Source organism: Pan troglodytes, chromosome X, assembly GCF_028858775.2.
Source record: "Pan troglodytes isolate AG18354 chromosome X, NHGRI_mPanTro3-v2.0_pri, whole genome shotgun sequence".
NCBI lineage: Eukaryota > Metazoa > Chordata > Mammalia > Primates > Hominidae > Pan > Pan troglodytes.
This window is the reverse complement of record NC_072421.2, coordinates 10006638-10029532: the sequence shown is the minus strand read 5'-3', so window position 1 is coordinate 10029532 and position 22895 is coordinate 10006638. Positions and strand designations below refer to the sequence as shown.

Genomic DNA, 22895 nt, shown 5'->3' with positions numbered 1-22895 from the left:
GGGGCTAGCATTACCTCTCTCACAGGGTGGATTTGAGGGCAAGGTAATTTCTGTATTCAATACTAGGCTTGGTATACAGTATTTGCTCAACACATTGAAGCTATGATGATTCACTGAAACATGGATCTCAATTAGTACAAGTGTGAGCAGGCACAATATTACTTAGATGACTTTGCAGAATTCAGTGCAAAATACGAAATAAAACAACTACCAAGAAATTGGGGGGAAGAGACCTGAGAATTATGAAGGGGCTGATTGACCCAAAATACAAACCATTAGGCTAGAGCAGTGACTCTCTGACTTGCACACACATCAGAACCTTCCAGAGGGGTTATGGAACCCAGATGGCTGGGCCTCAGTCATTGAGCTTCTGATTCAGCAGGTGTGAGGGAGGCCCAAGTATCCGTTTTTGTTTTTTTGTTTTTTTTTTTTGAGACAGAGTCTTGCTCTGTCACCAGGCTGGAGTGCAGTGGCGTGATTCAGCTCACTGCAACCTCTGCCTCCCGGATTCAAGCGATTCTCCTGCCTCAGCCTCCCGAGTAGCTGGGACGACAGGCACATGCCACACCCGGCTAATTTTTGTATTTTTTTGTAGAGATGGGGTTTCACTATGTTGGCCAGGCTGGTCTGGAACTCCTGGGCTCAAGTGATCTGCCTGCCTCGGCCTCCCAAAGTGCTGGGATTACAGGCGTGAACCACTGCGCCTGGCCATATCTGCATTTCTAACAAGTTCCCAGCAGATGTGAATGTTTGTCCGAGGAACACACTTGGAGAATGAATCGCTGTGCAATGGAAAGTTGCTATTGGAATGCTTGTTTTTTTTTTGTTTTTTGTTTTTTGTTTTTTTAGACAGAGTCTCACTCTGTCGCCCAGAGCTGGACTGCAGTGGCGTGATCTCGGCTCACTGTAACCTCCACCTCCCGGGTTCAAGCGATTCTTGTGCCTCAGCCTTCCGAGTAGCTAATTTTTGTATTTTTAGTAGAGACAGAGTTTCACCATGTTGGTCAGGCTGGTCATGAACTCCTGACCTCAAGTGATCTGCCTGTCTCGGCCTCCCAAAGTGCTGGGATTACAGGTGTGAGCCACCGCGCCTGGCGTGGAATGCTATTAATAGTGCATGCACTTAACCAACATTGGAGGATTGCAAGTGCCCACTGCTAAGTGCTCAGGAAAACCCAGAACACTGAAGACATGACTCCTGCCCTGGAAAAGCATGAAGCCTATGGAAGGACATAAGCCCACCCTACATCAGACTATAATGAGTGCTGTAACGGGTGGGCAGAGGTGCCTGGGGGCTCTCAGAGCAGGGACCCTGCCCTTCCTTGGAATAAGGAGCTGCTGTGCTTCCCCGATCTCAGGGAGTGCAGGGGGCCCCAGAAGTCTGGGGTTGGAATTCAGGTACCTGAAAACCTTGCAGTGAACTTCATAAGTCTTAAAATAAAACAGCCACTTCATTATGCTAGAAAGTAATATTAAAGGCCTTCCTCCAGGACACTGAGTTCTCTTTGGCCAATCCCCGCTTCATTGAAGTCACACAAATAACTACAAAGTGTCCGGGTGTGGTAGCTCATGCCTGTAATCCCAGCACTTTGTGGGGTGGAGGCAGGCAGATCGTTAGAGGCCAGGAGTATCTGGCTTTCAGTAACCTTCAACTGATTGGACGAGTCCTACTCACAGTAGAGAGGGCAATTTGCTTCACTCACTCTACAGTGCAAATGTGAATCTCATCCAAGATCACTCTCCAGGCTGGGCGCAGTGGCTCATGCCTATAATCCCAGCACTTTGGGAGGCTGAGATGGGAGGATCCCTTGAGACTAGGAGTTCAAGACTAGCCTGGGCAACATGGTCTACAAAAATTAGCCAGGAGTGGTGGTGCATGCCTGTGGTCCCAAGTGGTGGTGCATGCCTGTGGTTCCAGTTACTCAGGAGACTGAGATGGGAGAATCACTTGAGCCCAGGAGGTCGAGGCTGCAGTAAGCTCTGATTGCACCACTGCACTCCAGCCTGGGTGACAGAGTGAGATCCTGTCTCAAAAACAACCAAAAAGCCCCCCAAAAAAACTATAAAGGGAGTGTGGCCCAACTGTTCTTTTCATGCTAGCAATTTTTTTCGGGGATGGGGTATGCCACAACTTTACTGAAAAAAAAGTGCAATGAGATTTGTCAACAGCTTAAAAGAAAGAGGAAACTTAGATACCTCCCCTCAAGCACAGGACCAAAGGCAGACTGGACTCTTTCTGGATGTAGTCAGACAGTGGGCGTCCATCTTCCACATGCTAGCAAGTTTTAAAAGTTTGTAAAAGGCCGGGTGTGGTGGCTCACGCCTGTAATCCTAGCATTTTGGGAGGCCGAGGTGGGCGGATCACCTGAGGTCACGAGTTCGAGACCAGCCTGACCAACATGGAGAAACCCTGTCTCTACCAAAAACACAAAATTAGCCGGATGTGGTGGTGCATGCCTGTAATCCCAGCTACTCGGGAGGCTGAGGCAGGAGAATCACTTGAACCCTGGAGGCGGAGGTTGTGGTGAGCCAAGATCATGCCATTGCACTCTAGCCTGGGCAACAAGAGTGAAACTCCATCTCAAAATAAATAAATAAATAAATAAAAGTTTGTAAAAATATATTAAAATGGTGACAGACTGAGGAAGTTTTCCTTGGTGGACTGGTGTGACAGTTAATGTTATTTGTCCATTTGACTGGGCCACAGGGTGCCCAGACATTTTGTCAGACATTCTGGGTGTGTGTGAGGGTGATTTTGGATGAGATCACATTTGCACTGTACACTGAGTGAAGCAGATTACCCTCCCAGTACAGGTGGGCCTTGTCCAATCAGTTGAAGCCTTAAATAGAACACAAAGGCTGAGTAAGAGGGAGCTCCTGCTGCCTGACTGCTTGAGCTGACATCAGTCTTCCTGCCTTTGGAATTGAGCTGAAACATCAGCAGCCTGCTGACTTTCCAGCTGGAACTTACGCCATTGGTTCTCCTGGTTCTCAGGACTTTGGACTCACCTAGAACTTATACTGTTGGCTCTCCTGGGTCTCCATCTTGCCAACTGCAGTTCTTAGGATTTCTCGGCCTCTATAATCACGTGAGCCAATTCCTTATAACAAATAATAAATCATATACGTATGACTATGATATATAATATATATTATATATGAACTTAGAAGCTTCACACATTTACTACCTTATACTTTACCTTGGTCAAAATTCTGGGCACAGCACAACCAGATCCTCTGCTCAGGGTTCACCAGGATGAAATCAAGGTGTCAGTTGGGTCTGGATCTCATCCCAGGCTTGGAGTTCTTTTTCCAGCTCATTGAATTTTGGCAGAATTCAGTTTTTTGTGGTTGTAGGGCTGTGGCCTCTCCTCTCCTTGAGGCTGTTCCTTCCCACAAACAGTTCACACTGTGGCTGTTTGCTTCATCTCTGAAGCCAACGGAAAAGTCTCTGTGTTTTTTAAGGGCTCACTTGATTAGGTCAGACTCACCCAGGATAATCTCCTGTTTGGCTGACTCAGAGGCAACCAATCAGTCCCCTAATGATGGGAATGGCATCTCATAACGGTCACGGGTCCTGCCCACACTCAAGTGGAGGGGATTATATGGGGCGTATACACCGGCGTGAGCACCTTTGGGCTGTAGTAGCATTCTGCCCACACACTTACTCTTTCCAGATCCCTCCCACCACATTGCTTTCACCTCCACATTGCCCCCTTTGCATCCCCTCCCCCAGCAGTGTTATCAAATCTAGACCACCTAGACTGGAAGAGGAGGGGCAGATGGGTTAATTATGCCGACTCCTGAGCCCCTAATCAAAGTCTCAATGGATGGTGATTGGAATTCCCCTCAATGAGTTTTGGGGACTCTAAACTTTACAGCTCCTTTCCTGCTGGCCCCAACATCTGCCTGCCAGTGGGGTTCCACCAACTCTGCCTCTCCTTCTTCCTGATGCCTCGTCCGCTTCTTCTGCCCCTGCCCAATGACTGGATCCATGCTGGGTTCTCTGTGTCGTTGTCTTTCAGGGACAGGCTTGTCTCTGGCCTCCAGGGATGGGGACACAGCCCAAGGATGGATCTTCTTTCAGATGGGTGTCTCTGTCCCTGGCTACTTGCTTGGACTTCTGGCAAAAATGACCCACCCCTCCCATCTTCCCTTCCTCTTCCTCCCTCCCTCCCTTCCTTCCTGTCACTGAAACTGGAGGGCAGTGGTGCAGTCATAACTCACTGCAGCCTCAAACTCCTGGGCTCGAGCAATCCTCCCTCCTCAGCCCCCCCAAAGCACTGGGATTACAGACATGAGCCACCTCGCCCTACCAAGAATGGCTTCCAGTTGCTAGGGTATACACACTCCAGGGGTGCCTACCCTCTAGTGCCATATTGAATTCTTCCCTGCCGCTGCCCTCCTTACCCCTAATCCTGCAAGTTTCCCAGAATTACCACCTTTTATCTACGTGTAGGCCCTGCCCCCTGACTCCTACAGCTGGATCTTTCTCAAACATCTCCTGCCTCGCTTCTTTGAATGGTTCTCACACTGTGATCCTGGGATCAGCAGCCCTAGCAGCACCTGAGAAACTGTTAGAACTGCACAGGAATTCTGGGAGTGGGTCCCCACCATTCATATTGTAACAAGCCCTCCAGTTGCTACTGATGCATGCTGAAGTTTGAGAACCATGGCTTTATTTATTTATTTATTTTTTTGAGACAGAGTCTCACTCTGTTGTCCAGGCAGTGGCACCTCGACTCACCGCAACCTCACCTCCTGGGTAGCTGGGGCTACAGGCCTGTGCCACCGCACCAGGCTAATTTTTGTATATTTTGTAGAGACGGGGTATCGCCATGTTGGCCAGGCCGGTCTTGAACTCTTAGGCTCAACCGATCTGTCCACCTCAGCCTCCCAAAGTGTTGGGATTACAGGCGTGAGCCACCGTGCCCGGCTGAGAACCACGGCTTTAGATCAGCCATTCTCAACGTCGGCTATACATTGAAAGTGCTTGAAGAGCTTTTAAAAATCCCAAAAGCCCAGCCGGGCGCGGTGGCTCACGCCTGTAATCCCAGCACTTTGGGAGGCCGAGGTGGGCGGATCACCTGAGATCAGGAGTTTGAGACCAGCCTGACCAACATGGTGAAACCCGTCTCTACTAAAAATACAAAATTAGCCGGGCATGGTGGCTCATGCCTGTAATCCCAGCTACTCAGGCGGTTGAGGCAGGAGAATCGTTTGAACCCGGGAGGCGGAGGTTGCAGTGAGCCGAGATCACACCATTGCATTCCAGCCTGGGCAACAAGAGCAAAAAACTCCGTCAAAAAAAAAAAAAAAAATTCCCCAAAGCCTAGGCCCCATCCCAGGACAACGAATCAAATTAATGTTGCTGGGGGTGGGACCCAGGCTGCACTTGTTTTTAAAGCTCAGAGCGTGTCATCAGGTTCTGCAGGATTCTCTGATTTTGAGGGCAGTGCCTACTTTCCCCCTCACTTCTTGGTGGGCGCAGTCCACGTGTGACATGATGAAATGGCCTCACAGGACATTTCTCCTGAGTCCCTTTACCGTCTGAGGTTGGGAACCTTTCTCCATTTTCTCTCAGGAATTACATATACTTGTTTCCTCCTGCCTACAATGCTTTTCCCATGCCCTGTTTGCTTGTGTCAACCTGTTCAATCTCACCTTTGCTATTGCTTCCCCTGGCTGGGCGTGGTGGCTCATGGCTGTAATTCCAGCAATTTGAGAGGCCCAGGCAGCAGGATCACTTGAGCCCAGGAGTTTGAGACCAGTCTGGGCAACATAGCAAGATCCTATCTCTAAAAAAAGAAAATTAGCCAGGTGTGGTGACATGCACCTGTAGTCCCAGCTACTCGGGAGGCCAAGGGGAGAGGATTGCTTGAACCTAGGAGTTCAAAGCTGCCTTGAGTTATGATTACACCACTTCACTGTAGCCTGGGCAATAGAACAAGACCACCTCTCTCTCTCTTTCTCTCTGTCTCTGTCTCTGTCTCTGTCTTTCTATTATCTATCTATCTATCTATCTATCTATCTATCTATCTATCTATCATCTATCTACCTATCTATGTGTATATTTCTTCTCCAGCAATGCCTTCCCTTACTCTGTGTGTTAGTCTAGGTCCTCCTGTTTAAGACTCTGTATTTCTCCCATATAGGATCCTAATTTAAAATGTTAGAAAATCAGATTTCTCGTTAGATTTTATCTCAAAGAAAAAACAAAGATGAGGTCAGACTGCCACCAAGACAAATGAGAAAATCCATTTTCTTGCCACTGTCCAGCATAAACTGTGCAGAGACTCCAACAAGGTGATGGGTAAATGACTTTGCCTGGAAAAGGCCCCAGTCATCCTGCGTTCTCACCCCCGCCCCCCCCCAGCCCCGTATTTCATGTATTTATTGCATCTCCTGGGGGAGGAGCCACTTGCACACATGCACAGCTGGAAGTATTTACTGGTGCATATTTACTAAAGTGTGCACTACGCATATCTGCAGAGTGCGAGGGTGGGTTCCTGACTTTAAGAAATTCACAGAAGGGTTGAGGAATGTCCTCAGGCTTATAAGGACAGACCTCCTGGGGGGCACCACTGTAACATGCAGGGCACCACTGTTCTGCCCGCCTCCTTGGGCACTACCCCAGCTATACTGCAAGCCCTCACAAGTCAAAGCTGAGGGTGGTCTTGTATGTGTGGCCTGCTAGAAGGGGACCACGTTGCCCTGGCTTGGCAATGTATCCCAGAATATTTCTGAGTCCTTCATGTGATCCCTTGTTATTTCTCCTTTTGTTATGGCACCAGAATATGGATCCAGTGAAAAACCTGGTTAGGAGACAAATTTGAGTGTTAGCATGATGCTCTCTCTGTTCGGAGCCCTCTCTTCACTCCTTTCCCCTCATTCAGCTTGTGGTGTTTGCCTCTTAGCCACACAGCTTGAAGTCTCTTGTCCTCAGCCCTTCATGGAAATGAATCTCCCTGCATTTCTCCCTCCATGCTCTCCTGCGTGGCTCTTCACAGTTTGCCCCCACATCCATTCTCGGCTCTTCTTTGCCCTGCTGTGTGTCATGGAGGCTGGTCCCTGCAGGCTGTACCATCCGGTTTGTCCGGTGTGCTTTTGCTTCTGCAGGAAACATTTAGTTCTTGTTCATAAGGCATGCAGGCTGTGCATCAGCTTTGCCTTTGCTGAGTTCTAACAGACTAGACTTGGCTCAGTTCCATGCACTCTTCCGATATCTGGAGCCAGATCCTATCTGGCACCTGCTCTTCTCAAGGCCAAAAGCAGACACTCAAGTGCATGCCAACCACACCAGTGCATTTCAAGTTCTGTTAGAAGTAGTGTTTGTCGGCCGGGCGCGGTGGCTCATGCCTGTAATCCCAACACTTTGGGAGGCCGAGGTGGGCAGATCACGAGGTCAGGAGATCGAGACCATCCTGGCTAACACCGTGAAACCCCATCTCTACTAAAAATACAAAAAATTAGCCGGGCATGGTGGCGGGTGCCTGTAGTCCCAGCTACTCGGGAGGCTGAGGCAGGAGAATGGCATGAACCCAGGAGGCGGAGCTTGCAGTGAGCCTTGATCACGCCACTACACTCCAGCCTGGGCAACAGAAAGAGACTCCGTCTCAAAAAAAAAAATAAAAATAAAAATAAAAAGTGGTGTTTGTCACATCTGCTTGCATTCCATTGACCAAAGCAAGTCATATGGCTAAGCTCAAGGTCAAAGGGGCAAGGAAGTATATTCTGCCTACAGGAGCACGTGACATTGGCTGGGAGGAATGGGTCAATTGAGAAGAAACAGTACAGTCTTCCACACCTAGCTCCCTTCCCCTCCAGCTTCTAGTTGGGTTCCCTTAACTCTATCCACCTTTCTCTGTAAATAGCTTCTGCATTTAACTGTCTTTACTTAACCCTTCTGTGTATGCCATCTGCTTCCTGCAGAGACCCTACCTGATACACCAGGACTGAATTGGGATCTGCCTACTTCTTTGACTCTTAATTCAAAGGCTGTATTTACACAGCTAACAATTTATTATAGGTAGATTTCCACTTTACTCTAATGAAGTATATCTGTAATGAACATGAGTACACACAGAAATAATTCTTTCACTGTGAAGAGCTCTTGTTTATACTGTAAGTGCACTTAGATTTTTAGTGTGGTTGATAATCTTTGGTTTTAGTTATAACCTTTATGATAATTTTTAGTTCAGTTTGTGATATAATTTAATAACTTAGTTATTTTAATACCAAAGAAGAGAGAAAAATTACAGATGAATATTTATGTTATTAAGCTAGATTAATTTCTTGTAAGTAATCCAATGTCAAACATATTGAGCCAGCCTATAATATCCCTCAGGTACAAGTGACAGTAAAGCTTATAGACTTATGAGAGATATAGTGATATGTAATGCATACAGTTCATAATAAAGTCCATTGAATTGACATGGGTGATCTTCCTATGTATTTCTTTTTTTAAAATTTATTTTTTATTTTTTTAGACGGAGTCTCGCTCTGTTGCCCAGGCTGGAGCGCAGTGGAGCGATCTCGGCTTACTGCAAGCTCCGCCTCCCGGGTTCACGCCATTCTCCTGCCTCAGCCTCCTGAGTAGCTGGGACTACAGGCGCCCACCACCACTCCCGGCTAATTGTTTTTTTGTATTTTTAGTAGAGATGGGGTTTCACCATGTTAGCCAGGATGGTCTCTATCTCCTGACCTCGTGATCCGCCCGCCTTGGCCTCCCAAAGTGTTGGGATTACAGGCGTGAGCCACCGCGCCCGGTCTACTTTCCTGTGTATTTCTGCATGTGATGATTGAAAAAAGAAATCACAAAGGAGATCTGTTTTGCAAAAAGTGTTTTTTTTTTTTTTTTGAGACAAAGTTTTTGCTCTTGTTGGCCAGGCTGGAGTGCAGTGGCACAATCTCGGCTCACTGCAACTTCTGCCTCTCTGGTTCAAGTGATTCTCCTGCCTCAGCCTCCCAAGTAGCTGAGATTACAGGCGTCACCACCACGCCTGTCTAATTTTTTGTATTTTTAATAGAGACAGGGTTTCACCATGTTGGCCAGGCTGGTCTCGAATTCCTGACCTCAGGTGATCCACCTGCCTCGGCCTCCCAAAGTGCTGGGATTACAGGCCTGAGCCACCGCACCTGGCCACAAAAAGTGTTTTTTGAACAGTTTTATTGAGACCAGGCGTGGTGGCTCACACCTGTAATCCCAACACTTTGGGAGGCCGAGGCAGGCGGATCTCTCGAGGCCAGGAGTTTGAGACCAGCCTGGCCAACATGGTGAAACCCCATCACTACTAAAAATACAAAAATTAGCTGGGAGTGGTTGCACATGACCGTAATCCCAGTTACTCAGGACGCTGAGGTTGCAATGAGCCGAACCTGGGAGGCGGAGGTGAGCTGAGTGAGCCGAATTCGTGCCACTGGACTTCAGCCTGGGTGACAGAATGAGACTCTGTCTAAAAAAAAAAAAAAAAAAAATCATAATTAAAAAAAAGCTTTAATGAGATATCCATTGACATAAAATAAACCATGCATATGGACAATTATAATTTGATAAGTTTTGTTATATGTATATATCTGTGAAACCATCACCACATTAGAAATAATGAGTGGAGCAGTATGAGTTCCCTATGACTGCTTTAACAAATTACCACAAACTTAGTGGCTTAAAACAACATAAATTTTTTTTTTTTTTTAGACAGAGCCTTGCTCTGTCGGTCACGCTGAAATCACTACAGCCTCAAATTCCTGGGCTCAGGTGTGCACCACCATGTTTGGTCAATTTTTTATTTATTTATTTATTTATTTATTTATTTAGACAGAGTCTCACTTTGTCGCCCAGGCTGGAGTGTAGTGGCGCAATCTCGGCTCACTGCAACCTCCGCCTCCCAGGTTCAAACGATTCTCCTGCCTCAGCCTCCCAAGTAGCTGGGATTACAGGCGCCCACCACCACGCCCTGCTAATTTTTGCTTTTTTAGTGGAGATGAGGTTCCACTATGTTGGCTAGGCTGGTCTCGAACTCCTGACCTCAAGTGATCCGCCCACCTTGGCCTCCCAAAGTGCTGGGATTACAGGCGTGAGCCACCTTGCCTGGCCTATTGTTTTTATTTTTTAAGAGATAGTCTTGATATGTTGTCCAGGTTGGTCTTAAACTCCTGGCCTTAAAGAAGCCTCCCTAGTAGCTAGGATTACATGTGCATCCCACCACACCCAGCTGAAACAACACAATTTTATCATCTTACAGTTCTGAAGGTCAGAAGTCTGCAAGGGGTCTTGGAGGGCCAAAATCAAGATATCAGCAGGGCTGTACTCCTTTCTGGAGACTCTAGGGGATAATCTATTTCCTTGCCTTTTCCAGCTTCTAGAGGTTTCTTGTATTCCTTGGCTCATGGCCCCTTCCTCCATCTTCAAAGCCAGCAATGTTGCGTCTCTCTGACCATTTGCTATGGTTTACACATGGTTTGTTCCAGTCCAAAACTTATGTTGTGAGTTGATTTTCAATGTGGCTATGTGGGAGGTGGGGGCTAGTGGGAGGTGTTTAGGTCATGGGGAAGATCCCTCATGAATAGATTAATGCTGTCCCTCAGGGGTGACTGAGTTCTTGCTCTCACTGGAATGGATTAGTTCCTGAGAGAGCAGGTTGTTAAAAAGAGTCTGGCTTCCTCAGTTTCTCTCTTGCTTCCTTTCTCACGATGGGGTCTCTTTGCACACACCCACTCTCCTTCTGTTTTCCACCATGAGTGGAAGCAGACTGAGGCCCTCACCAGATGCAGTTGCCCAATTTTGGAATTTCCAGCCACAGAATCATGAGCCAAATGAAACTCTTTTCTTTATAAATTACCTAGCCTCAGGTATTCTGTTACAGTAACTCAATATTGGCCAACACACCATTCTTCTGTAGTCATACTTCCTTCTGACTCTGAATGCTTTTGCCTCCCTCTTCCGTTTTTAAGGAGTTTTGTCATTACATTGTCCCAGCCAGATAATCTAAGATAATCTTAAAGTCAGCCGGCTAGCAACTTTAATTCCATCTACATCCTTAACTCCCCTTTGCCATGTAAAGTAACATATTCACAGGTTCTGGGGATTAGGACATGGAAGTCTTTGGGGAACCATGATTCTGTCCATTACTATTCTTATCACTTCTAAACATTTCCTCAAGCCCTTTGTAACCCCTCCCTCCAGCCCTTCCCCATTCTTCTATTCCCAAGTAACCACTGGTCTGCTTCCTGCCACATTATCTTGAGTTTATATAAATGGAGTTAGACAGTCTGTATTCTTTTTTGTCTGGATTTTTTCTTTCACTAAGGGTGATAATTTTGGGATTCATTCATGCTGTTTCATGTATCGGTCATCGATTCCTTTTTATTGCTGAGTAGTATTCCATTGTATGTTGCATTATGGTTTGTTTCTCTGTTCATCTATTGATGGACATTTGGATTGTTTATGGTTTTTACAGTTTCCAGCTATTACAAATAGAGCTGCTATGAGCATTTGCTTATCAGTTTTTGTATGGAACTATGCTATTTCTCTTGGATAAGTATCTATAACTGGAAAGGCTGGATCCTATTATAGATATATGTTTTAACTCTTTCAGAAACAAACTTTGTGAAGTGATAAAAAAAAAAACCAACAAAATGGTTGTATCATTTTACATTTGTACTAACTGTGTATGAGATTTCCAGTTTCCCCACATCCTCACCAACACTTGGTGTGGTTGGTTTTTAACATTTCAACCACACAATATATCATTTTAAAGATCAGGCTCTGATATTTACCCCCTGGGTGACTTTTGTTTGTTTAAGACAGGGTCTCGCTCTGTCCAGGCTAGAGAGCAGTGGCACAATCACAGCTCACTGCAGCCTCAGCCTCCTGGGCTCAAGTGATCCTCTCACCTCAGCCTCCTGAGTAGCTTGGATTACAGGCCTGTGCCACCATACCTGACTAATTTTGTAGTTTTTGTAAAGATGGAGTTTTGCCATTTTGCCCAGGCTGGTCTTGAACTCCTGGACTCAAGCAATCCTCCCACCTCAGGCTCCCAGGTAGCTGGGACTACAGGCATGCATCATCATGCTTAGCTAATTTTTAAGTTGTTTTGTAGAGATGGGGTCTCCCTATGTTGCCTAGGCTTGTCTCTAACTCCTGAGCTCAAGCCATCTTCCCAGATTGGCCTCTCAAAGTGCTGGGAATATAAGCATGGGCCACTGTGTCTGGCCCAGTTATGTGTTTTTTATCAACACACAAATATAATGAAAAATACCCAAATCCCCTTGATTTTTTTTCTATTTATATGTCTTAAAGATATAAAAGTGTTTATCATTTAATTGTCTATTGTAGTAACAAAGGAAAAAGACCACTAGGTAAATATCCTCAATGGTGACTACATGTGATACACAACATGCTATGCAGTATACTACACCTATTTTTTTTTTTTAAACTTGGATGTTTCTGGCTACAGGTTGAACAAGTTTGTAGGAACAGTATTCCTAATGAATTTACGGCCCCCTGTGTTGCTCAGAGACTAGGGCTTATCGGATAGTAATGTCAGTTAAGCAGAAAATAGCCTTTTCCCCTCTGAGTTATCTTGCTCTACTCAGAGCATTGTAAGGTGAAAGAGATCCACATGTGCATTTCTTCCTGTTGGTGTATAGACCCTGATTGAGGGATATAGGCCAGGCCTCCATATTCTGGAAAGGCTAATGATAACATAAACCCAGTGCACAGTTTATGATCCCTGTCCCATGTCATTTTCCTTCTAACCCCTCACTTCTCTACTCCTCCTTCCCAGAGGCTTCTTTTGCTTCCTAATCACCCAGTCCCCCTGTTCTCTGCAGCACCAAAATTAGATCTTCAATGTGTTTTTCTATCAAGAGTGAGTGTTGCTCATTCCTACTAGGATGGCTAAAATTAAACAACCAACCAAACAACCAACAGAAAATAACAAGTGTTGGTGAGGATGTGGAGAAATTGGAACACTCGCACATGGCCAATTGCAATGTAACACAGTGCAGCAGCTGCTGAAAGAGCTGGGCAGTTCCTCAAGGAGTTAAACGTAGAATTACCAAATGATCCAGCAATTCGTCTTTGTAGTATACACTGCAGGATTGAACGCAAGAACCCAAACACATACTTACACACCAGTGTTCATCGCAGGGTCGTTTACCATAGCCAAAAGGTAGAAGCAGCCCAAGTGAATGGATAAACAAAAGGTGGCATATCCATACAATGGAATATTATTCAGCCTTAAAAAAGAATGAAGTTCTGAGTCATATTGCAACATGGATGAACTTTGAAAGTATTGGGTTAGATGAAATAAGCCAGATGCAAAAGGACAGATAGCATATGATTGCACTTCTATGAAATATCTAGAATGGGCAGAATCAGAGACAGAAAATGCATTAGAGGTTACCAGAGGCTGCAGGAGGAAGGCATGAGGAGTTATTGCTTAGCGGGGACAGAGTTTCAGTTTGGGAAAAGGAGAAAGTTCTGGAGACAGGTGGTGGTGATAATTGTACAACATCATAAATGTGATCAACATCATGAACAGAACATTTAGAAATGGCCAAAAGGGCAATTTTTATGTTATATATATTTTATCACAATAAAAAAATTCAGAAAAATAGAGAATGGCTGGGTGTGATGGTTCATACCTGTAATCCCAACACTTTGGGAGGCTGAAGCAGGAGGATTGCTTGAGCCCAGGAGTTCGAGACCAGCATGGGCAACATAGCAAGACCCCGTATCTACAAAATAAATAAATAAATAAATAAAAAATTAGCTGAGTGTGGTGGCACATGGCTGTAGTCTTAGCTATACAGGAGGCTGAGGTGGAGGATCTCTTGGTCCTGGGAGGTCGAGGCTGCAGTGAGCTGTGATTGCACCACTGCACTCCAGCCTGGGTGACAGAGCAAGACCCTGTCTCAATAAATAAATAAATAAATAAATAAATAAAATATTTAAAGAAAAATTGTAGTGTTTTTTTTTCTTTTTTTTTTTCGACAGGGTCTTACTGTGTCACCCAGGCTGGAATGCAGTGGTATGATCACAGCTCACTGCAGCCTTGAAGAGTCTCAAACTCCTGTCCTCAAGTGATCTGCCTACCTCAGCCTCCCAAAGTGCTGGGATTACAGGCATGAGCCACCTGGGCTGCCTGGCCCAATTTTTAAATTTTTTTGAAGAGATGGGGGTCTCGCTATGTTGCCCATGCCGTTCTCGAACTCTTGGACTCAAGCAATCCTCCCACCTCAGTCTCTTGAGTAGCTGGGACTACAGGTGCTCTACCATGCTCAGCTAATTTTTTTTTATTTTTAGTAGAGATGGGGTTTTGCTGTGTTCCCCAGGCTGGTCTCCAACTCCTGGGCTTGAGCAATCCACCCTCCTTGGCCTCTCACAGTGTTGGGATTACAGGTGTGAGCCACTGTGCCTGGCCTAATTATACTTTTATTAAGCTGGGAACATATAATAATCTGGTTTCGGTTAATAAATCATGATCTTAAGGATATCTTTTGAGGGCTTGCTTTAATGAACAAATGAGAATAATTCCTAATTAGTATAGCACTTTTTGGGGGAAGCTTGGAGGAAAAAAAAACAACCCAGTAAAATGAGATAATAATTACTATGCTAGAATCCAACAATATATCTGGAATATCCAAGGTCACATTTTTGGATGCATGCTAACAATATCAGCACCACAGTAAGGGAAGACACAATTTCTAGTTATGTAATATTTACTAATGCATGAAAAACAATTCATTAGCTTTGTCGAAGGAGAATTTGTGCCAATTAATTGATCAGAGCTATATATATATATATATATATTTTTTTTTGAGACGGAGTCTTGCTTTGTTGCCCAGGCTGGAGTGCAATGGCGTGATATCAGCTCACTGTGAGCTCCACCTCCCAGGTTCATGCCATTCTCCTGCCTCAGCCTCCCGAGTAGCTGGGACTACAGGCTCCCACCACCACGCCCGGCTAATTTTTTGTATTTTTAGTAGAGACGGGGTTTCACCGTGTTAGCCAGGATGGTCTCGATCTCCTGACCTCGTGATCTGCCCGCCTCGGCCTCCCAAAGTGCTGGGATTACAGGCATGAGCCACCATGCCCCGCCCGATCAGAGCTATATTTTAATACACTTTTGAAAACACTTGTCCTGAATCGGCTAATTATTCGTAGATGGTTATTGAAACATTATACTAAAACTCAAAAGCCACATTCCGGTATTTATTTATTTCCTGACAATTAGTTCAAAGGTGATTGCAGTGTCATTGCATGGGGACTCCCCTCACAGCTCATGTACAGATTGGCAATTACCAGTTCTTTTTCTCTGACTGGAATATGTATTCCTAGTGCTGGAGGCTTTGCCTCAAATGTCCCTGTTTCCAAGTTGGGAGTATGTATTTATCCTGTCTGTGCCATCTTTAGGAAATTCACAGCAAGGTTTTGCTCGTTGATTCAGAAAACCTTTTTCCTGTTTTAGCAGTCTCTCCACCTAGGGTTGGTTGTTACATAAAGGATCTAACATCGCGCAGCTTCTGAAATGCCAGACGCGTAGGGTTTTAAGAGACGAAAACAGAACATATTTACCCATTCTCGGGTCGGTGTGGCCTGCAAGATGCTTTCTGGGACACAATAACAGGTCAAATGCAAATGTAACAACAAAGCAAAAAGCAAAAGGACACTCAAGTTACCCAAGGATGAGGTAGCTGCACTGAGAGTCCTGAAAACCGAAGAGCAGATACTGTGTACAAAAGAGCAAGTAGAAAACAGCATGAACTGTTTACATGTATGTAAACAATCACATGGCTCCATGACCTGCCATGTTTACGCCATTAAAATGATTAGCAAGCCTTTTCTTCGTGCAGCAAAGGTTCGATATTGCCAGCTTCTGTCAAAACCATCCCGTAATGCAAATTAGTGGAGTCCAAATTCCTTAGATCTCATTAGTTATGAGCTTGCTGGCACCTAGCAAGAAACATGCACAGGTTTGAAATTCAAACCCTGAAAGCAGGAAAGTTGAATAAGGCAGGAAGGAAAAAATAAAATGTGTTCACAGTTGAAAGACAGGATGGACTAAAATGTAATGGCAACATAATTAAGTGGGAGTTTCACATTTGAAGGTGTTACTGGACAGAGGTTAGATATGTTCTCCTGCCTTTGGCTGACTTTCCCTGGGGGTACTGGCGGGGTGGGGGTGAGTGAAGGGAACTAGACTCAGGGTGATTACGGCAGGGGGCTGGGGGCCGGTCTCAGCACCAGGCTTTCATTTCTGGTCAGGATGGAAGCTGGCAGGAGCATTTAGAACTAAGAACTTGCTCTCAATCTCTGGTTTAAATCCACTTTGCGAAAGTCTGGATTTAAATCCACTCTGCAAAATTCAGTCCAACACCCACAGACTTTCTTTATTTCAGAGTAAACCATTTCATGGCAAAACGCCCAAACATGTCTGACTCTGCCCCCAATTGTGCAGGCACCCCACAGAGACAGGAAGCTGCCACTCACGGTGAGAGCATGAAGTTTGGAACCGCCCCCAGGGACACAACCTGGCTACCCCCTGACCGTCCCTGGGCCTCAGTTTCCTCATCTGTAAAATAGGGACAGAAACAATGTCTTCTTTAGGGTTGTTACGGGGAGTCAATGAGGTCATTCTTGTAGAAGGGTGTGGAAGTGTCCAGCTGATGGCAAACGCTATTTGACAAATGCATAGGGGGCATGCTCTTGGCTGTTGTTTTAAGATGACAAATACGAGGGAGGAATCTTTTGCCTCCTAAGCAGACGTAAAGGGATTATATTCTCCTTAAGCCTCCTGGGAACCTGGAGGAGAGAGACGTTGGTGGGAGAGGGGGATGAAGGGAAGGAGGGGCATGAGGAGAGAGAGAGAGAGAGAGAGTCCTTGATGTCTTCAGCGACATGGGAAAGAGACAAGGTGTGCCCTGTATTCCTCTCTCCTCACCCTCTGTCTCTCCAATCCCTCTCCCTGCCTGAGCCCAGTTCCCCACGCCTGAGGCCCACTGAGGCAAGGTCTCGTCTCTGCTGGCTGTAAGCCAGTCTTCTTCTTATTTATTTATTTTTGTAGAGACAGGGTCTCACTATATTGCCCACGCTGGTCTCATACTCTAAGCGCTCAAGCAGTCCTCCCGCCTCGGCCTCCCAAAGTGCTGGGATTACAGGCATGTGCCACTGCACCTGGCCCACCAGTTTTCTTTTTGCACGTTGCTCAATAAAGGCTGAAGCGTCGCCCCTTCCAGGAATTGTTGGTTCTTTAGCAGGAAATGTTGAAACCCTAAGAAATCCTGCAGGATTCCAAGAATCTCAGGCCATGCCCTGGGGACCTGAGAAATCCTCGGCAGTGACATGACCTGGTGTGACCGACACCTGCTGGGAAGGTTGGCGGGCTGCAGTCCTTAAGTCCCTCTTCTGCCCTCGAGCACTTGAGCACCAGGACTCTTGTGGCTTTAGGTGTGACAAGGTGTGTGGGAACCCCAAATGCCCATGGCGTTCAGAAGCCGTGGCCTCACCAGGAGGACCTCTGGTCCCAGAGGGGGACTTTAGCAATGACGGCATAGGAGGCATGATTCTGGAAAGATTCTGGAGGGACACAGCACAAGCACAAGCACAGAGATTAAATGCCAATGAGGACCACTGTGGGCACCCCAGAGCACCAGGGATGGACAGAAGGCTGTAGAACTACACAGTCATGTAGCGGCTGTCGGCTCCAGTGGCTGTGGAGCTCTGAGCACATGACAGGTCCACACTGAGATGTGCTGAGAGTGTGAAATACACTCATGATAACAAAGGCATAGTAAAATGTCTCACCGAAAATTTTCATATTGATTGCAGCTTGAAATGATAGCATTTTTAAATATACTGGATTAAATAAAATACATTATTAAAACGAATTCCACTTCTTTCTTTTTACCATTTAAATTATGTCTATTAGAAAATTGAGGACGGGGCCGGGCGCGGTGGCTCACGCCTGTAATCCCAGCACTTTGGGAGGCCGAGGCGGGCAGATCACAAGGTCAGGAGATCAAGACCATCCTGGCTAACACGGTGAAACACTGTCTCTACTAAAAAATACAAAAAATTAGCCGGGCGTGGTGGCAGGCGCCTGTAGTCCCAGCTACTCAGGAGGCTGAGGCAGGAGAATGGTGTGAACCCGGGAGGCAGAGCTTTCATTGAGCCTAGATCGTGCCACTGCACTCCAGCCTGGGCGACAAAGCGAGACTCAGTCTCCAAAAAAAAAAAAAAAAAAAGAAAGAAAAATTGAGGACAGGTGCGGTGGCTCACGTCTGTAATCCCAGCACTTTGGGAGGCTGATCGGAAAGTATCACTTAAGCCCAGGAATTTCAGACCAGCCTGGGCAACAAAAAAAAAATTGTTTTTTAATTAGCTAGGTGTGGCGGCATGCACCTGCAGTCCCCACTACCCAGGAGACTGAGGTGGGAGGATCACTTGAACCCAGGATGTGGAGGCTGCAGTGAGCCGTGATCGCATCACTGCACTCCAGCCTGGATGACAGAGTGAGATCCTGCTTCACACACACACCCAAAGAAAAAATAAGTTGGGGAAACGTGGAAATGAAAGAAAAATTTTAAGTTAAAAAAAAAGAAAGAAAATTGCGATTGACTTTGGTCAGCACTAGGCTAAAAGTTTCTACAGAGGCTAACAGGCCACACCTGACAGTTCAAAGGCGGCAGATTCCTTAGGGCTAATACTGCGGGGGAAGTGGAGCAATGGTAAATTTCTGAGGAGGGTGCAGTGCAGAGAGCACTCACTCGGGCAGAGTGATGAGGGCAAAGTTAACAGGTCGTTAAATGTGCAAGGACGAAAAATATATCTCTCCTGTACACGTCTCTGTAGGAGCTACTAGGGAATGTATTTCAGCAACACAAAATAGTAAACCAGGAAGGGAGGAAGACAAGGAAACCAGGAGACAAGGTCCCATGCTGGAAAGAGGTTGGGGTATTTTAGGACACTAGCCATGTGCTGGGTTTAAAGCTAAACTGGTATATTGCAGAGCAGGAGGACACATGGCTTTCAGTGGCAGTGTTTGGGTGGAGACATGGGCGAGTTAGGTTATTTAATGTGTGTGAGCATTTGGGGAAAGCATTTGGAAAAAAATCAGAGAACATCTCTAGAAAACTAAGCAATTACATGAGACAGTTATTAATCCCAGAAAATACTCAGAGTTGTACAAGAAAGGAAATGCAGTCATAGTTTGCCACGTGGATCAACAGAGAGCATATTAAGCTATAATAACAGAAAGACTCTATTAGGGGCCAGGCGTGGTGGGTCATGCCTGTAATCCTAGTGCTTTGGGAGGCCTAGGTGGGAGGATTGCTTGAGGCCAGGAGTTCAAGACCAGATTGGGCAACAAAGTGAGACCCCTTCTCTATAAAGTTTTAAAAATTAGCTGAGTTTGGTGGAGTGTGTCTTTAGTCCTAGCTACTTGGGAGGCTGAGGTGGGAGGATCACTTGGGCCCAGGAGGTTGAAGCTGCAGCGAGCCGTGATTGTGCCACTGTGCTTCAGCCTGGGCAATGAAGTGAGACCCTGTCTTAAAAAAAAAAAAAAAGACGATTAATTTTTTTTTAACTCATAGTATCCAAATTGAGGGGATGGGTCAAGGCAAACTGGGGTAGTTAGGCCAGAAAAATCCTCCAGTATCGTAACAGAAGTTGATAAAAATGACTAAAATTAATAAATTGAGAAATAACAGTATATGAAAATTATTTAGAAATATAGAGGAAAATTCTAGAAGGAACAGAATGGAGTGGAAAGTTGTTGCTCCTGGGGTGGAGGATGGGGGTGAAGAAAGATGGAACAAGGATTGCTAGTACCTCAGATTCAATTATGTACATGCTTTAGTTGGATTTAATAATAATTATTTTTTAAAGCACGTGGCAATTTCTCACCCCATGAGCTTCTTTGGTGACATTTCAATTCAATTCTGGTGATATTTCAATGGGTTAATGCATTTTCTGTGAGTCACTTGCTACACTCAGTCCTGCCCTCTCTGCTGAGGGGCTGATGCCAAGTACCCACCCCTTACCACGGAGCCAGCAAGCTGTGCCTTTCCCTCAGGGCCCCCCATGCACGTCTCCTCCTTGCAATCTTTCTCCTGTCATTCTACAGCTATTCAGGCCACCATAGATTATTTTAGAGACAGTGGATAAGACGCTAATGAATACTTGGAGTAGCATTTGTTGAAAATGAAATGCTGGCATGCATATTTTAACAGTAATCAGTTTGGATCAGCAAATAAACACAGAGTTGGGGAAGACATGCAAGGGGACCTCTTCTCTCCTCTAGTGTTTCATCAACTCAAGGAAACTTGTTTTTCAAGGCAGCTATTTCTCTACCTAACTGCATCATTTTTCCCCGGCTACGTTTTCAGAGAAAGAGTTCCCCATCTTGTATTTCACAACTGACAGTATTTGCCAAGAATTCACTAGGAAAAACACAAAACATGTCTTTTCTGTATGGATGTGAGCACATGTAAAAAGCTGAGTTCTGACTGTGTGGTGGATTTTTAGAACCACCATTTTTAATGGCTAGAGTGGAGGTCTCCCATTTGTACTTTCTCTCTCTCCCCCTCTTGTCCCCTCCTTCCCTCCTCCACCTTTTCCTTTTTTTTTTTTTTTTTTCTCTCTCTCTCTCTCTGTCTCCTTCATTTGCAAGCTCACATAACCTTGTACAATTGAATCCTTACCCTGGAGATTGTCATAGCAGAACCAATTGTGCCCTAGGGAATAAATGATACGAGAATTGAAACACAGTGTCAACATATGGTAGAAAAATTGTCAATAATGTTTTGAAAAAGTGGGGAGATTGGAGGCTATTACCCTGGGAGGAGGAAGCAATTGTTTAATAAATGTAAAAGTCACAGAAATGCAACAACGTCTTGTCTGGCAAATATTTCATTTGTGGGAACCACTGACTGAAGTCATTTGAAAATGTAGCAGAAGCATCCCAAACAAATTAGAGGATCAGAACTGGCCATGTCATTGCATCAAGGTAGCCACCTTCTACTGCAGAAGCATCTTTCTGAAAGAGGGACTTTTTGTCATGCTCATTGTGGAATGCTTTTTTGTGTGTGCGTGTGTAAGAAATATTAGTTTTATTTAACCAGTTTTCACAGGTGAATATTTATTATATAAAAACTTTACAGATTGTACAGTTTATGTATAGTTCAAACTAATGAACGAAAAGGTAGGTCCCACAGATGCCAAAACACTGCATGAATCAAGGTAAAGGCGGCTTTACACACGATACAGCTCTCCATGTGGCCAGGGAGGTGGTCAGTTCTAAGTATATATTTCAAAAATGTACAAAAATAAGGTTTTGATTTTATTTTGCTCATCATACATTCAATATGATTGCAAGCTCAGAAGCCTAACTAGAAATAGGGATCTGCAGTCTGGAGTCAGTACCCACTCCTGGAAGGAAGGCACGTGTCTATCAATGCAGGGCACACTTGGACACCATACTGAATTCACCATATTATATAAACATAAAAGCACAGACCAAGAACATTCAATGACGAATATAAGGTAGTTCTTTTTTGGTTGGAAAGGAGATTTTGCATTTAATAGTGTACCGAAATAATTTTAATTTATTAAATAAAATGTATTCTAAGTGAACCTAAAAATTACACTATGTAAACATAAAAATACTTTATTGTGGTGTAATACATCAATCATATCTGCAAAAAGAAAACCAAAACTGTATATAAAGTAGCATTTCTCACCCAGCAACAAGAAGTACTCATGTAGTTATTTTTCAAAAGGGTCAAAAAACTATTTAACACCCGCCAAAGACTAACTTGTAACTTAGATATTCAAACTTAAGCTCTTCAGTGCTTCACTAATAATACTGCAAAGAAAGCTTTCTTCTAGAGACATTGCTTTGCTTATATTAACTGGGTAAGAACTGGATGTATTTTAAAAAGAAGGGGAAACCAACTGATATCTCAGCATGAATCTTAAACATATGTCTGGTTTAGGAGTATGCTCCTCAGTGAATGTTTCATCAGAAGTATTTGTTGTAGAAGCTAAGTCTTACTTTTGATTTGGAATTTCCCGAATCTGAGATATCGGTACCTACTTGGAGAAAAAGCCAATGCCTCAGATGACTCTGTGTCTCTATGTAGGCCAGGGGAGGTGAGGCGGGCTAATACCCCTTTAGATTCTCTGTTCTAGAAGGAAAACCTGAGCCAAACAAACATTATTCCAGATTTTTCTGTCACCAAAATCAATAAAACACACTTCTGGTTTTATACAGTACTAGCCAAAGACAAGAGAAATTAGAGCTTCTAAGAGCAATCCTGTGCTCACCATTACACTGTTACAGTTGTGTGTATATGACTATAAAATACTGATGCTTAGACAGAGAAACATTGTAGTATTTCATTTTATTTTACTTTATTTTATTTTATTTTAAAGCTACAGTACTTTGAAACCACTCGATAATACATAGCGTGGATTTTCCGAGTCCTGCTTCCACACGTGAGCTACCAGCGAGCATGTCTCAGGCTGTGAGAATGGATAAGGACAGCTGGAAGCAATGGTGTTCTTCTCAGCCGGAACCCGGTGTGGTCAGTGTGCAGCCTGACACTCGAAACTCATTCATCTTCCTGTGTAAGTCCTTTCACATGGAGTCCAACCCTTGGGCAGAACCCAAGATTTTCTTCAGTACTTCACATGTTCTCTCGTTGGCCTGTTCCAGATCCCTCTTCATGTTGCAGCACACCAAGGCTTTGGATTCCTTCAGCACTATTCGATTACATGAGACAAGCTTCTTGATCTGAGCCACCACTTTCCTGAGTGAAGGTCCAGGAACCAAACAGCTGGGAGAGAAGGCCGTTGCCAAATGCCTCCTGTGTGATCAGTTTCAACC

The 22895-nt window shown here is 45.0% G+C and overlaps 1 long non-coding RNA gene across 1 annotated transcript in view; it reads left to right on the top strand.

The window, feature by feature from the left end:
- Nucleotides 1-22636, top strand: part of LOC107971213 (uncharacterized) — a 28941-nt gene extending 6305 nt beyond the window's left edge. Inside the window, exon 3 of the long non-coding RNA XR_008541967.2 lies at nt 22442-22636. This is a non-coding gene — a long non-coding RNA (uncharacterized LOC107971213). The remainder of the gene's footprint in view (nt 1-22441) is intronic.
- The last annotated feature ends 259 nt before the right edge of the window (nt 22637-22895 follow it).